We start from the raw sequence: 17536 nt of genomic DNA, 5'->3' as shown, positions 1-17536 counted from the left end.
TTTTATCATTCTGCTGTGCCATGCCATGTGCTATAGTTTGGGGGTTTCATTTCTTTCAAATCACGCTGGAACTGGTAAAGCTAAGCATATAGTGCCAAAATATGACAGGCCATGCAGGTGAAACAGCAGAAATATTTTTATTATGGAAAACACACATTAGCTTTGGCATCACTCCTGCTATATAACGTTCAGTTGTTAAATGTTGCATTATATATCAGTAAAATAATCTGGTCAGGTCTCAGCTTCTGCACAAAAATAAAAAAGTGCAAAACCAAACACACAAAGCTTACAAACAAGAGTAACATAAGCTTCAGTCTGCAAAAGAGTCTGCAGTAACAAGGGTTTAAATGGCTTGCTGCTGCTAAGCCCTTCTATTGAATTTTAAGTGCATTGTGTAGGCTTTTTTCTTCTTATTTGTAAGACATTAATGAATTCTGAGTGGAGATTTACTATGGAGCCTGATTTGGCCTAGGGGCTGGTATTATAAGCAACACCCTCAAGTATGACTTGCCTTTTTGTAGCAGGAAAAAGAACTTTTCTCCCTGGAACAATTTACAGCCATGTTGTTTCCTCTGAGTTAGCATTTACTGCACATTCTGTGCCCACAGCATCCTTCTGGAGAAGCTGGCTGCTCATGGCTTGAATGGGTGCACTGTTTGCTGGGTTAAAAACTGACTGTGTGGCTGGCCCAGAGATGACTGGAGTTAAATCCAGCTGAGGGCCAATCACCAGTGGTGTTCCCCAAGGCTCGGTGGTGGGGCCAGTCCTGTTTAATATCTTTATCAACGATCTGGATGAGTGTTCTCTCAGTCAGTTCACAAATTACACCAGGCTGGGTGGGAGTGTTGATCTGCCCCAGGTAGGAAGGCTCTGCAGAGGGATCTGGACAGGCTGGATCAATGGGCCAAATGGCATGAGGTTCAGCAGGACAGAGTGCTGGGTCCTCCCCTTGGATCACAACCTCAGACAGTATGACAGGCTGGGGGGAAAGTGGCTGGAAAACTGCCCAGCAGAAAATGACCAGGGATTGCTGGAGAACAGCAGCTGAACATGAGCAAGGGCAGGGCCAAGTGTGTGCCCAGGTGGTCAGGAAGGCCAATGGCATCCTGGCCTGGATCAGCAACAGTGTGGCCAAAGGACCAGGGCAGTGATTGTCCTCTGTACTCAGTACTGATTAGGCCACACTTCGGATCCAGTGTTCAGTTTCAGGCCTCTCTCTACAGGAAAGATATTGAGATGCTGGAATATGTCCAGGGAAGGGCAGTGGAGCTGGGGAAGGGTCTGGAGTACAAGTATTGTGAGGAAGTGGGATTGTTTAGCCTGCAGAAAAGGAGGCTCAGGGGTGACCTTATCACTCCCCAGAACTGCCTGGAAGGAGGCTGTAGCCAGGTGGGGATTGGTCTCTTCTCCCGGGCAACTATGGATAAAACAATTAAAATGGCCTCCCACTGCAGCAGTGGAGGTTTGGATTAAAAATTTGGAAAACTTTCCTCACCAAAAAGCATTGGAACAGGCTGCCCAGGGAAGTGGCTGAGTCACCACCCCTGGAGTTAGTTAGTGTAGATGTGGTACTTAGGGTCAAGGTTTGGTGGAGGAGTTTGGAATGAAGATTTAACAGCTGGACTCAATGATCTTAAAGGCCTTTTCCAGCCGAAATAGTTCTGTGATGCTCCAGTTATATATTCAAGTGGCTGATCAGCAGCATCCTCACTGAACCTGAGAAGAACGGTGGTCTGTGTGACCTGACTTCTTACTCTGATTTAGTTACCAGTTTCATCTCTTTCTTCTGATTTTTTTAAAGTATTTTTCCATGAGATCATTTAAGAAAACAACTCTTCATGATCTACTAAGGATTGAGTTTGCAATCCTTAAATTTATGCTACATTTGTTTACGCTTTTAAAACCCTATTAGAATAGTCATGAGATTTCATGAGACTCATTAAATACTTCCTTTAAGAGTTTCTCCAGCTTTTAAATCTGACTTGGGAAGCTAAATTGTCCTGGAGAGAGAGAGAGTAGTCTGTAGTTGATAGCAGGTGCAAAGGAAAATGAAATATAATATCACAGTAATTTTTTACAAGTGTATGATCCTTTTTTCCATATCTATCCAGGTCTTTTCACAAACATGTATATCACTGTGGAAGAGAGACTTTTCTCCCCCCTCAAGGTTTCTTTATGTCTGACTGACTAATGTATTGACTTATTTATTAACTAGGCTGCAGGAATACGTCTCAATAATAAGAGAGGTAAAGATGATGAACCTGCCAGGCAGGAATTCTTTTCTATTCATAATCACACATCCTGTGTATGGCCACATAGATGGTTTTCAATAATCTCTTTAGACAGACCACAATGCATGGATAATGCCTTTTCCTATGCTCAGTTTTTCTTATTGACTTGCAGCTTAGATATCGTGGAGCATTTCATAGCATGTTGTGTGGAAAAGAATATTAGTCTCTATGGAGAGATTGTGAACTAAATTCATTTTTCATGGAACCCTGCACCATAAACCACATGAGGCCAAGAGATCACATTGAATCACATGGATTTTGTTAGAAAGAAGTGTATTTTATACAGACATGTATGTACCTCCATACCTAGAAACTCCTTGAAATTGTCAGGTAGATAGGGATAAAGCAACCAGGATAACAGCTAGGTTTAGAAATGATGAGACATGTCTGCAGTAAGTTGCAGAAGGGGAGCTGTGTAACACCACCTGTGTACTCACTGCATGGTGGGTCTGATGGAGGGGGGCCATGGGGAGCTTTACAGGTGTCCTTCCATGTGGCAGCCGTGCCGTGCCTTTGGGACCCTGCAGAGCACTGCCTTCAGGCATCTCCTACCTAATCTTGTGAAAAACTGACCTGAACACCTCAAACAGTGTGTGTATTGGAATGTATGAGTTAACTGACTCTGATTTAAGGGTCATGAAAAAGCCTGATGGAAAAAGATTAAGCTACAGTTTGTAAGAACAAAGCTAAGGTAGTTATTCAGACCTCACACAGACAAGTGTCCATGTAGGCTTCCACAGTCCTTGGCAAGATTCAGATTTACTCTGTATTTCAGACTTTAGAGGGATATCAGTTCCATATGCAAGAAGGGATACCAGTTTGTTTCTTGTTTGGAATAAACAAGGTGCATTTCCATCTCCAGGGATTTTATTCTACACATCATTCAGAGTGTAAAGCAAGAAAGTGTGGTTTAGACCAGCCAGTATAATACCTAACATAAAGATGATCATTTATTTATGTAATAATGCACATTGGAATATCTGCCAATTTGCTGATAGGACTTTATAGTGGTGTAACAACCTGGGACAGTGCATGCTTCATTACCCAAGAATTATGGACTGAGGCTGAGATGAAGAATTAAGGATGAATCATACTATTATCATCATGGCAAATTATACAATAACAGTGTGCTTTGTGCAAAAAGTTCTTTCCTTACATCCTCAGAAACTCTGAAACAAGTAAAATCATGACCTTGCATTTGCTTCTACTTGGGGTGTGACAGGCAGCACAAAGAAAAAGGCTATGAAATTACTGGGGATTAGCATAGTTTTCAAGGGCACTGGATAAAGATTAAGCCAGTGAGAATGTGAGAAGACCAGAGATGTAGCAGCTCCTAGACATGCTGGCTAGGGACAAAAAGGAGTAGAAGAGTGGGGGGTTTTGTATAATTCAGAATAGTCCACAGAAAGAGAGACTGATCAAGGAGCTCTGATTGAGATAGACAGTAAGAATTAATTTGTCATGACAAGGGGGAAAAATGAAGTTTCTCCTATTAATTAATTTCTTTAGTAATGGCTCTTGAAATACTTTTTTTTCCTGAAGTAAATTGTCACAGGTTTGTGACTGCAGGTGGCTACAACAGTGATTTTTGACCACATCACTCACACAGAACAAGTTTCTAGTGGCCATGTAACTCCCCCCTGCCACTATGGCTGAATTAGTGCATCAGAACTCTACAACTAAGCAAGTTTTAACTGAATCTGAACAGTTATTACCATTCATCTAGACATCATTAGGTATAAAAGGATTCAATCTCAATTACTTAGTTTATTTTCTCACCAAATCTGTGTATTAACTATTTATTTTAAAAGTATGATATGTATTAATGAGAAGAAAAAATATGAAAAATTAGGAAAACCCTCTCTGGCCACCTCATCATGACCATTTTTCTTTATCTACTTTGAAAATTCCCTATTGTTTTCATAGGAGTATGAAAATGCCCACCTACCCATCTAATGGCTCAGGAGTCTTAACTCATGCTGTGCTGTAAAATTCCAAGTGGTTTCAAAACAGTTCCAAAGTATTTTCCAGCTAAAAACAGTGATCACAGGTGTTACTGCTTTAACCTGCAAACAAAAGTTCCCTCTCATACCAAAAATTTCTGTTTCTTTTCCAATATGCTTTAGAAGCTACACATCCAACAAATTGCATCTCAAAATACTAAAAGCCCTTTATGTTTTCTGAGAAGTGACTGAGTAGTGCTGTGCTATGCATAGGTTTGCTATGCACATTCAATCAGAAGACTAGAAAAATCAAAATAAAAACCCCAACCATCAGAGCTACTCTCCAACAGCCAGTGGCAAAGGTCTGAGATAGCTGACCATTTATATTTCAATATTTTCCTCTAAATCCTGTAAAGTGCACAGGTAGATACAAGTTTGACAAAGCTTCAGATAATAAAAAGCGACCAAAAACACACTCAAAATGCATTTGTTTCCATGAGATGTTTGTCAATGAGCCAGCATGTAACAGTGTATCCAGCACTAATTCTGTTTGAAAACATTCCTCAGTGCTTCCTGTGGGGAAAAGCTCTCTTCCAGAAACTGTTGTGGATAGAGTCAGAAACTGCACAAAGAGCAACTACTAAGAAGCCTACAAGAAAACAGTTGAACTTCTATGCAGAAAATGTCAGAATTTGAATTAGTGCATGAAAACTCAAAGTCCCAATTTGCTCCTACGGACCCTAATGGATATTAATTCTCCTCTGAGTACAGATAATGGTCTTTCTCAGCTGTTCTCCAAAATCTGACTTACAACAATAAAGCTAGTAAATTTGATTACTGCAATCTCTGAGTGCCAGAAACCTCTACAAAAGTGCAGAAGTTTCATAGCATAACTTTCTAAACAGATTGTATTTGTTCCCCAGTAGAATATTACCTCACAGGGTGAAAAAAAAAAAAAGAAAAAGACATTTTAAACTTTTTCTCTCACCTTATGACATATTTAGCTTTAAAAACATCCCATTCAATAAACTCCTTGCCATTCTTTTCTCTTATTTCTTTTATTTTTTAGCTTTTCTTACCTAGAATGACTGCTTCCCTTTTAATGCAACTACACTTTTGTTGTAGCCAGATATTCAGATTGCTTTCATCACAACTATTTCTCCAATAAAATTGCTTTGGCCAAACTGCTCATGCTCTTGAAAAACATCTCAACGAAAATTTCCTGGGCTGGGCCCTGAAAAAGTGAAGAAACTTAGTTTTGAAGACATACTAGCTCCCTGTAGTATGTTAAAGAGATTACAGAAATCACATGTAGCATAACAGAATCCCTTGGGATACAGCCTAAAAAGAGAGCTCCATGTGTTCCTTGGAGCAGTATTTGTGATCATACACAGCAAGCTTTGAAGAGTGCATGCCATCTACTGGAATCAAAAGGACTTCTTACAGAGAAAGTCCTAAAAACAGCAATGACTTTCACCCAGTGTAAAGCATCTTTTCCTTTGTCTCATGTGCCTTTGTAATTAGGGTTTGGAACCTTTTTTTTATACTGTGCCTTTAAAATAAATGAAAAACAGTGGTAATCACACTTTGACCACAATCTTGTGAAAGGAGGAAAAAGTTTCCTATTCCCATGGATTAGTAATTTATTCTAGTAGCTGCATGAAATGGAATGGACATTCACATAAATAGGTTGCTTGGGTGATCTGCTTCTATTAATCTCTCTTACCAATATATCAAAGATGTCTGTTGGGAAAGTACACCCAGAAAACCCGTAGTATTAATGTGGGAAGTCATAAATACAAATTGGCTTTCAGAAAGTAGAGTATATTTATGATTACGGACCTGAAGTTGGGTGACTGGGTTCCTTTCTACATGTGACACCCTCAGGGCATGCCCCACTCCATCAAAGGATCTGCCTGTGTCCCCCAGGTCTGCTTACACTCATTTTATAGATGAAAGGAGTTGAGAGAATGTCATGAATAGCAGGAACAAGATTCTTTTTGGCATTCCAAAAGTCTCTATCTTAACAAGCATTTTCTCAAACACTTTATTTTTCTTGCTTATTTATTATTGTCTGCTGGACTGTAGCACCACTTGGAGTAGTCTCAACTGAAATACTGAGTTGAGTTTAGTGGTGCCTTCTCAGAGAGTTGTTTACCTTCAACACAGAGCAGCACAGTTACTGTGTAAGTGTTGAAGATGAGTCTTTATATCCAAAACTAGTGAGGCCCAACAGCAGGTTGCATTTCTGTGAGGTGCTGAAGTTCGTTTTCTTCACAGTACAACTACTGCTGCTGCATGTGAAAACTAGGATGGATTTTATAACCTTGGCCAAATTCAAACATGGAAACTTGAATTCTAAAATGTTCAATTTTCCAGTTATTCCATGGTGTTTTAATATGAAGAGTGAAGCAGGTAAAAGTAGAGGGGTCATTTAACTGGGTTTGAAATCTCTGACACTGAGCAGCTCTAGATACCCAGGACATGACTATAAGAAAAGCAGGTAGCACAGTATTTCCCAAAGTACTGTCCTGGCATTCATTGGTCTGTAGGTTGAGGATTTCAAGTGTTATCCCAACATAAATTGTATGATTCCTTCAATACAAAGTTAGAAAAATTAAGCAGAAGGACATACCACAAGCAATTTTTCCCATTCTGCCTTGTGAGATTTATAATCCAGATTGCTTAAGGAGAGACCAAGCCTAAGATGGCTTTTCTAAGATGGAACCTCTGTAGAACACACTGTACAAGTAGAAAGCTTACAGACTTCTAGCTTAAATTATATTCATCTACATCTCCAGTCATAAATTACAGAATGGTCTTAACCCAAACCACATGCACTATGTCTATGTTTTCCATTGTGAATTCCAAAGCATATTATGTAAACATCATGTCCAGCAAAATGGTGATGTATGGCAGGTGCTTTAGTCCAAGGAATAGAAATTTTATGCCCCATAATGAACTCCCATAAGGTAAATCCTAAGGCTTCTGCTGAGTTTTTACAGACTTTTCTACTAAAGTCACTTGAATGTTTAGATAAAGTTGGAGCTGTGGAAAATCTCACTCACTTTTGGAGGAAGTTATTGCCAAGAAATAAAGAAATCTCACATCACTAAAGATCTAAGCAATGGATGTCTCCCCATTAGCTTGAAACAGGATAGTAAAACTGTGTGAAGCATGACACTGCTCAGCTGTCACTGGCTCATCCCCAGGCCAACATGAGAGGAAATGCACACAACTGGAGGCTCACTTTACAACATATCACACCCAAACATGATCTTCTGGTCTTTAAATCTAATGAAAAGAGATCCGGGACACAGCTGAGAGTTAACTTGGCAGCTCTTGCACATGTCCTTAAAGTTAAGTACACATTTATCTGGTTGGCTGAACTGGTCCCTATCCACTGAACCACAGGAAGATACAGCCCCAGAATTTACTGGGCAACTTCTCATAAAAACACCCCAATTTAAAATGGAGTGTTAAACTGCAAACAACTGATGCCTAAATATCAAATTGTAACTAATGGCTGTACATATCCCAGCCTATCTTTTTAATGATGACCAAATATTAAGTTTCTAAGTATTTATGGACATTGAAGCTAATACCGCTTTGAAAGGACCTAATGGTTATTTTTACTTTATGCAGATCACCTAGAAAATTCTATTTAGTTAGGAGGCTTTAGCTTATATTTCTTTTATTTATTGCATTTGTATTTAGTTGCTTCAAAACTCTAATAGCAAAGGACACTTGAAACAATGATTCATTGCCATTGTCCTGCTGTTTGTAGCCAGCAGTGAGCTGGAGTCCCAGCTGGCCATACTGCTTCTGATTCCTGGCACTCTCACTCAAGCTCTGGCTGTCAGCACAATGACCACAGGGGTCCTCAGTGCAAGCCAGTGCATCTCTTGATCATTTACATTTACAGCTTCTTCCTCATCAGCAGATTGTACCTTCAAAAACAACAAGGGGGAGAAGCAGCCACAGTGGACACACTAAAAATACACTGGACCAGTAATGCTGTAGTTGTGTCCATTTAATCATGAACTGAAATTATGATGCAAAGTTAAAAAAGGTGCTTTAAGGTTTGTGAAGAAATTGCTATTAAAAATCCACAGAGTACATGACCTAGCTTTGCATCCCTGCAAACAATACAGTATGTACTACTTTAGCTGTCTTTGGCTACATATTTAGTATACAGATTTAAGTGGGAAAATTTTAAATGTTTTCCACAGCAAACCTAATTGAAGAAGCATTCTCTTCAAATGCTCTTTAAAACTCTGCTGCCCTACCCACGTATCCTGCAGTTTAATTTCTGGTACTTTTCCACCAGATTAACTAACAGGTAACACCAATCAAAGCACAAAGTTTGTACTACTGAAATATTTAAAAAGCTCTGGGAATGAAAAATCTGTCACCATGCATTCTTGTGTCTTTCCTGAGGCATCACAGAGTCACTGACTTGAAGATACCTCATATTTTTTTTCAATTCTCTTTCCCTCTCTCTCACTGCCCAGCTCAAGCCTCATACACTAACCCTGCTACTTTCTAATTACTTCAAACTATAGGTTTTCACAGTTGCATTTACTGTAACACAGTTAAACAGTTCAGTCTTGCAGTTCTTGAATCCCTTAACTCAGATTCTTCTGCTGCTAATGCTTCTTTAAGCTATTGGTGCAGCCCAAATATCACCCCATTGCTCAGTGAGTGGCCAGAGCAAACATCTCCTGTGCCCTTTTGGTCACTTCATCCTTCACAAGGCACCGGTCAGAGAATGTTTCAGAATACACAGGTGTCCCTTAGGACATTTACACAAGCACTGTGACCATCCCCAAAAATGATGAGCAAGCTCCTTCAGCTGATGGAAACCAGAAGATTCATCAAAATCAAAGTATTTTCTCTAGAGAAAATATCAAAGTATTAACTTCTTGAAGAGGAGCCCTCAGCATTTTCTCTGACCAGTTTCTCTCCCTGTCTCATCTCCTTCATCTGTCCCCAGTCCTCTCCTCCACAGCAGCAGGTGGCCATTCCCCATTCCTTGCTGTCCCCCACCACCTGCCTGCAGAGGAGAAACTCCAGCTGTGCCATGCTGCACATCCAGGCAGGCTTCCCAGAACTCAGGTAAAAGTCACCTTCCAGAAGTGTATGCGAGTGACATTTTGAAAAATTTCAAGCCAGAACCTATGCATCACTCCTCTTACCATAATTACTATATTTATTATATTTCTTGACAGGTTCACTTGAACTTTCAAGGGGTAAAAGCACAGTTTGTTTCAATTCCTAGCACCAAACTCTCCCTACCAGCTGCCATAAAAATACATTTCATTGGAACAAATAATGTCTTCAGCTTTCTTAACATGTTATGAAGTTTTACTTCTAGCAGATTTCAGAAGGGTTTTGCCTGGCAATCATGGCACCACCCACAAAGAGAAAGATCTATTCTCCCTCTTACTACATGGCAGAAATCTACTGGAGATGAATGGGCACACCTTTTGCTGGTAAAAAATGGTGTGTTTTTCTGCAAACACTTTATGAATTGACATATAGTGTCAGAAGGCAAACTGGGCTAAAAGAAAATCCAGTTTCCTAAGAACTTCATGGAGCTCAAATTTTGTCCCAGGCTAATGTAAATTTGGGGACACCCATTAACTCCTCTATAGTGTTTGTATTCTGGGCTATAACTGACAGGTGGCAATGAAATAATTTTATAAAACATTTCAATTTATTTTAACCTTGGATTTATTCCTATTCTGCCTCCTTTTTCATTATTCTGCTTTAAACTCTTCAACAACTGAAGCTTAAAACACTTAATGGAAAAAAAAAAATCTTCAGCTGATGCAGGAGGGCGTGATTCTTTTTAGTAACGAAAACAACACAAGGGCTCCATTTTGGAAGGAAAAAGCCTCATCTGAAATGACTCAGGTAATCTGACATACACACTTGTAGAGTGGCAGGAGCTGGAGAGTATGGTTTATGCTGGAGGTACACTCCTTGCAGCTGTCTTGACTCCCCACAGTGGTTTGAGAACTGGTGCAGATTTGCAGAAGGCAGCAGAGGCCTGGGCAGAGCAGCACCTTGCACCCCACTATTGCTGGGGTCTCAAGCCCAAGTTACCTACCAGGCCTTGCCTTCACAAGGCAGGCAGCTGCTGAGGACCACAATTAATGACCTCTGCATGTTTGCCTCTGGCTCTCTGTTTCAGTCATTTGATCACTTCCATGGCAAAGACTAATGCAAAACATTTTTACACACATTGCTTTTTCCCTGCATTTCAGTACTGCCTTGCTTGCTAATTTATTAGCACAAATAATGACTCACAGGTGTTTTGCAAGGGATTATTTATAACAGGAAGCATAGGTGTTAGATGAGAAAATACATTCCCCACCTATGGTTAAAAATAAACATGAAACATGAACAGTAAGGGTGAACAAATATGGTATAGGAAGGTAAGTGAAAATATACAAGAGACCAAAGTTATAAAATGAGGCCTTAACCTCTTCTATTCATGTATGAAATACGACTTTTGAATGAAAATATAGAACCTCTGCATTTTACTGTATTTTTTCAACAAATAAAAATCTTCTTGGCATCTCCTTTTTTTAGTTACTCATCTCTAGAAACATGGAACTTGACTATCCACTCTACTAGCATTGCTTAGCACTAATATCAAAGACTAAAGAATGCCAGAACCTGTTACCCAGTTTCCTGGGTTGCTTATATGAAGAAAAAACACACTATTCTGATTGCTCTCCCTCCTCTCGCACATGACTTGGGTTAAAAACAACTTGGCTTGTTATTGCACTTGCAGAAGTGTGCTACAGATTGCCTGGTATGATGAAATGCACACCTGCACTAGCAGAAAATCTACTTTTAAAGCCATTAAATGGAAATTGGTTTGCTTTGTTAACACAGTATTTTTATAGCACAGACACAATCTTATTAAACATGTTAAATTCGGTATTGTTTTTAATAAGTTTTATCTGTATGTAGCAAAAAAGAAGATGAGGGTTGGGGAAATTCACCAGAATATTACTACAGTTTTTAACAGTAAAACAACACACTTGGTGTCCATTACTCCATAAATGAGCCTTCTGTCACTCATTTCAATGTCCCTAGTAACATCAGCTTATTTTGTCTCTCTTCTCATTTCCTGCTTTATATGAAAGAAGTGTTATTGTCATTACAAGTGTATAAAATCTAATTGAAAGGGGATGTCCCTTATTCTATTCATGTGCGTGCCCATGACCATATTTCAACTCCCTTTACTCTTACCTTGGAACATAAAAGGTTTGTCCTCCATGCCTCCCAGTGAAAAGCTGTTCTGCTTAAAAGAGTCTAAGAACAAAATAATTCACAGGTTTTCTACAAAGTCACTGAACTAGCATGTTACAGTCTAGACTCACTTACTTCTACTGGAAATAATAGCTCTTCAGACCATTATTCTGTACAGTAATGTCCCAGACTGTTAATAAGCATCACCTAAAAGAAAGCTCACCTTCATGCTGAATCCTGAACTGTATTTTTCCTCTTTATTAATTAGCTTTTCCAAGTTAAGCAAGGTCAGCACATCTCTTTTTCTGTGTCTCACTTGCCTGTCCCTTTAATCTCCTTATGCTTATTTATTTTCTGAGCTGCTACCTCTCACACATTGACAGATTTATACAATTTTTAAGTCCTCAGCCCAGTTAGGAATTGTCTTGGGTTCTTTTCTTTTTTTTCTCTCAGAAGAGGGATTTTTTTTCTCTTGGTTGTACTGGTATGTATGGAAAGAGAAGACCTGGCTCTATGAGTAACCAAAATTAGGAGTACATAAAGCTCAGCAATATCTTTTCCCTGGTACAAAGGAATTTATCATGTGGGACATTACCTTGTCTCTCAATTGCCTATTTAATACTAATTCAGAGCTTAGTCAAAATTCAGGGCTTGAGAAAAATTCAGCAAAGGTTTGGAACACATTCCCATTTTAGACATGCTAAAATGAACGTCTGTGATTTCCTAAGGTCCACACATATTTTCATCTTTGTAAGGGACATCAACATGATTTACTCCTCCCATCACCAGGCATAATGCTTGCTTTAGCCCAGGCTATTAAGAAGTATGGGAAACCATCTGGGTACCCTGATTACAGCTGCTCTGGCAAGACAGCAGCAATACCACATTATGACAGTTTGATAATCCAGCCAGGGGAGTTCTGATCTGAGTTTAGCTTGAAGTGATTGATTTCCATACAAGGGAAAGGAAGCATGCCCCAAGATCTCCGTTTGCATATTTGTTTCTCACACAGATCCTCCAGGCAGTTTAAATATCTGCTATAAAATCAGATTCACAAAATTACCTCAATTTTCTTAAACTTCCTTCATCCCTGGGCCATATTTGTATGACAAATAAATGAAACATCATAGAATTCTGGAAACCCTATGTTTTAGTTTGTGACAGCATCATTAATGCAATTTAATGCTTTTCTTTTTGAATAATAAACCCCTCAGCTGTTCAACACAAATAAAGTAATATATATGTGGTCTTCATATGCTCTTTGAATAAAATATAAGCAAGAAAAATCCCAGGAGGCCCATCAAATGCAAACATGCAATACCAAAACAAACATGTCATCACTACTTGCCAAGATACATACTCATACCACCACTCCTTGGTGTATAACCTCAGAGAGGAGTTAAACTAGCAGTAGATTTACAATTTCTACTCTGCAGATTCCTGACTAGGGGTCACATTAATTATTACAAAGGTTGAAATGTGAATCTTTATACTAAAGCAAAAAAAGAAAATTACAGCTGCTGATTTTGTTTATTCTTGCTAATACATATTTATTATAGATATATATTATGAGCATCCATATATATGGTTGCACATAAAAATCTATGAATTTTTTTCCCCTCAAAAGCAAAACCTATTAGAAAACAAAAGTAAAGTAACAGTGGAAATGTTTTAGCAGCCTTAAACACAAAAATGGTTATGTAAAAAGATAGCATTAGAAGTTGTTAAACCAGGTTAACTCAGGAAGAGACATAAAAATGAATGCTAATATATCCAAAGTATACTAATAATCATGTTTGTAATCTGAAGCAAACAAATAGAAGAACTCAAATTATATGTAATACAATAAACAATGTCCCAGGTCTGCGTATTTGAACATTTTTTCCCTAGCCAAACCTTTCATTGTTGAGAAATATTAAAGTCATACAGGTTAGAAAATATTCTTAAATGCAGAAATACATTTGCAGTTTTTCTAAGAGCTTCTGAAACTCTGCATTTGCAGAGTAAAGTGACATAGGAATTTTTTCACAGGAGCATGAGCTAGAAAGCGCCAAGTAACAGAGCTTTATTCAAGTAGTATTTGACTGTGGACAGGAAAAATTAACACTCATTTGCAAGAAAATTATTCAACACAAAACTAAAATCTGATAGTGAAACTTCCCCACCAGTTTCTTTCCCACATATCTCCTACCCAAAGGTGAAGCAAAATAAATACTCCATACGTAACTGAAGGAAATGAATGATGAAAGCACACTACTGAGTTACATAATTGCAACATGGGTCCTTCAAGTCTTTCTCCAAGTAGCAGCTGTTGTGGAAAAGAGCAAATGGGATTCAACAAATACCAAAACTTTGGTTTCACCTGGCTCACCACTGCTTGCCAGAAAGGCAACAGAATAACCCAATTTACCCATTCTATTCCATGGTCATTGCGCTGGATTATGTGTTCTTGTAGTAAATGCTGCACCCATTCTGTGTTTACTAGATTGAACCCATAGAATAGCTATGAACTTAAAACCAAACCAAAAATGCCAATAGCAATTCAGATTTTTAAATGAAATAGATGTTAAACCTCATGTAAGTCCAGCAACTTGAAATTCATAGAGAAGATTGTGCTGGATGTAAACAATCAGAGTTTAATAAAACAGTGTTCAATATTTCTAGTCATTGCTTTCTTTTGCCTGCCTCCACAGGTCCAGCAACCCAACCTACAGGCTCTTTCGAATATGACATGCTTCTGACTTCCCTTTAATGTAGAATGGGAAAAAAACTTCTAAAGAAAAATCTGGACAATAGAAACATTCACACTTCTCAACGTAGAAGTTGTGAAAGTGGTGTTGTGAAAGTGACCCTTAGCATAAAGCTTGCAGTGGAATTCGGCCAGAACACCAACTCCCCCATGTGTCTTTTGCCAGTTGCTGCTGAAGTCAGCATGGCTCCAGCCAGTGGTATAAAGAAAACATGTATGTGAAGGAAAGAGAATTCATAACCAGACATTTCTTGTTTGTTGACATTTTCAACGAGCAAATATGCAGCCTTGTCACATCAGCCTGCATGCGGTGCTATTGGGGCAGGAGAGCTTGTTCCTAAAATCCTTTGGCAGAGGAGAATGTAAGACACTGCAGTGATAAGAAAGGTCTTACAGCAGCACTGCAGCTGTATTGCCCTGGAGTCATGCAAAGTCTATTTTGCTCTGCAGCCAGTCTTCTTCCCTGTTGTCTCTCCTGGCATGGGCTGTGACACACCTGCTGTGCTAGACAGAGAACAGTGGCACGAGGAGCAGCAGCAGCAGCTCACTTGTGCCTTCTCTTCTCTTTCCATTCACCTAGAAGCAGGCAAAAAGTGACTTAAAAAAAAACTTTTTACTGAGGCATGATCCTGAAACTATGCCTAATGATAAGGAGACACATTCAGCTGAGGAATTTTAGAATATGAGGTGGTATTTGAAGCAGGAAAAGTAACATCTGGCTAGCAAGGGCTTCAGTATTTGTATAGATCTGAAGGAAGACTGGATGTCTGGTCTGATCCTACATTGCCTATAAGTTTTACAGTGCTTATGTATTTAATTCTTCCTGCTCCTTGCTTGGGATTTTTCCACCCTAATGTCTCTATGGTCTGAATTAACATTCATTTTTTACTGCAATCAGTCATAAAAAGGTGGGGGTGCTGTCAAATTATTTTTTTAAACAGCTGAATCTGCTGTACCTATGCCAAGCAATCTGTAACTGAAGTGATGTTTGAAATGTGGGATAAAGACTCAAAATGAGAGATTAATAAAGAAATACAGAAGTAGGAAAGCAAACAGCACAAACAACTTGAATGAATACCACCTTTGTTCTTTCCAAATGCATGTGAATGTCCTAACTCCAGTTTCATAACTTTGCATTCTGACATAAAAGGAGTGTACACAAGGAAAAGAGAAAGAGGGAAATTTTAATGGGAGATATTAACTTCTAAAGATAAGGACAAGACCTCATAAAGTCCTTCTCTTACTTAACTTTAATGTACAAGGGGGTAAAAAACTCACCCAAAGCAAACTTCCCTGGGTACATTCAAACCTCAAATCTTTGAGAGGCACAAACCATGCACTATTGTGCAATTAAAAGTGTTGGAGAGTACACAATGTTTTCTATGATGGAGTAGATTTGGTTTAGCTTCTGTTTTAATAATGCTTCAGGAAGTGCATGTGTGACTGGCACTCAGGATAAAGGTTAGCAGACAGCAAACAACATGCCCTCACTGTGGTCACTCTCTGAGCTTAGCTGCTGGTTTTTGCAGATTCTTCTCTTGTTTGGTTACTCATGGAGAAATAGGCACAACCTTGATTCACACTTCAAAACTAACAACAGAAAAAACAAACAGGAGGGGAAAACAACTGCTGTTTGAAAATATTTTGCTAGAGTCTCTGAAACCTCTGAGTTGATGTAAACTATTTCAAGTCTGACTCTGCCCAGGTCCAGACCAGGTGAGCTCTAGAACTGACATATTTTGCTCCTGCAGACCTCTGTGGGTTCATTCAAAGAATGAAGAGATAACAAGAAAGATGGTTCTTACAAGGATGATTTTGCTCTGTTATCTATTTTATACACCTCTCATGCCCATAGCAGTTTCACCTCTGGTTTCAAAGAAAAAAGAACCTTGAAAGATCTCCCTTATGCTCAGCCATTAGAGACTGAGCTCAGCAGGTGGAGACTCAAGCTCTTGGGCTGTGAGCTGTGTGCAGCCTTCTAATGCTGGGGCCTGTACATAAGACACGGTGTCATGGTCTCACGTGCTTGTCAGAAATGATAATGCTAAAGGTTTTAGAAAAGGAGCCTGTCTGATTACTCAGCCTGACCCAAACTGCCTTAAAGGTCATTCAACTATCAATGGATGCATCCCTTTTTAGCAGATGCCTCAGGAGCCCTTTTCCACAGCCAATAAAAAGGGTACAGACAGGAAAAGTAACTGAATACCACAATAATTAGAACTGATGATTGCTGTGAAAACTGTATGAGATTTAGGGCATTTGATATATTATAAAATATTATAGGAGTATAAGAGATTCAGATTATGCCATCCTTGGCTAGGATGGGCTGGGCCCCTCCAAGCCCCATGATGTCACTGCATTACCCAGACAGTGGTGGATTTGCCTTCTGAGCCAGCTGCATGACAATGATCAGATTATATTTTGATGAAAAATCTAAAGCTGTAGTTGCACAAGGTCTCTTTTTTTCAATCAAGAGCTTCTTCAAAGGAAGCAGAAAGGAGCTAGAATGAAGGCCCCCATTATTCTGCCAGCCAGCTGAGATGACCAGGTGTAGAAGGCAGCTCAGCATGCACCCTCCTACAGGAGTGAAAAGAGCATGTTTCCCCTGGATACAATTCTCCAGAACTGCACAATCATCTAGAGCTGCAGGGCACTAACAGGAGAGGTTTACTAAAGGTTAGACAAGTTGAGACAGAACCCAGATCTGCTCTGTTCTTCTAAGACTCCATGCTTTTGAACCTGAGCCAAACCATACTCAATTTAATGGGGGATTCCTATTTCTTTTAGCAATTTTCAGAGAAAGCACTCAAACCTCAGGGCTGCCTGATAGGAGGATGTGGGCTCCTGGCTCTGAGCTACATGCCAGGAAAGATTCCTCTGAGTAGGAAGAAGGAGCTATCCCATTCCTGCTTTTGTAGATTTAAATCTCATTCATTACATGTCTGTCCAAAAAGGTAAACTGACTTAACTGGTAGGAGCAGCAATTCTATTCCTGTCTAGTATATTCCCTACAATCCCACAGATACTAATCCATACTTTCCCCTCTGTAACACATCTTCCAAAGACTTATACTACATTCCCCATCTCAATTTTATCTAGCTCAGATATTATGATTTCAAGCAATTAAAAAAACCCCACTATTCAGTATTGATATGCTGCAGAGGGGAGCTTGAAACCTTTTATTTTACCCCAGCAATTAGTGTCTACAATGCCATCAAAGAATATTTCCATCTCCAAACTTTTGTCACTGGAGCGTGGAAATCATCTGCTATACAAATTCCTTT

General features: G+C 39.2%; 1 protein-coding gene across 4 annotated transcripts in view; it reads right to left on the bottom strand.

Annotated features, from left to right (window-relative positions):
- The window catches only part of SLC1A2 (solute carrier family 1 member 2), an 87254-nt gene that overhangs the window by 40666 nt on the left and 29052 nt on the right, over positions 1-17536 (bottom strand). The window lies entirely within an intron of this gene.

Source organism: Agelaius tricolor, unplaced genomic scaffold, assembly GCF_023055355.1.
Source record: "Agelaius tricolor isolate 1412-34295 unplaced genomic scaffold, bAgeTri1.0.p SCAF_5, whole genome shotgun sequence".
In the NCBI taxonomy this organism is placed as follows: Eukaryota; Metazoa; Chordata; class Aves; order Passeriformes; family Icteridae; genus Agelaius; species Agelaius tricolor.
The sequence above is the reverse complement of the archived record's forward strand: the minus strand, read 5'-3'. Positions and strand labels throughout refer to the sequence as shown.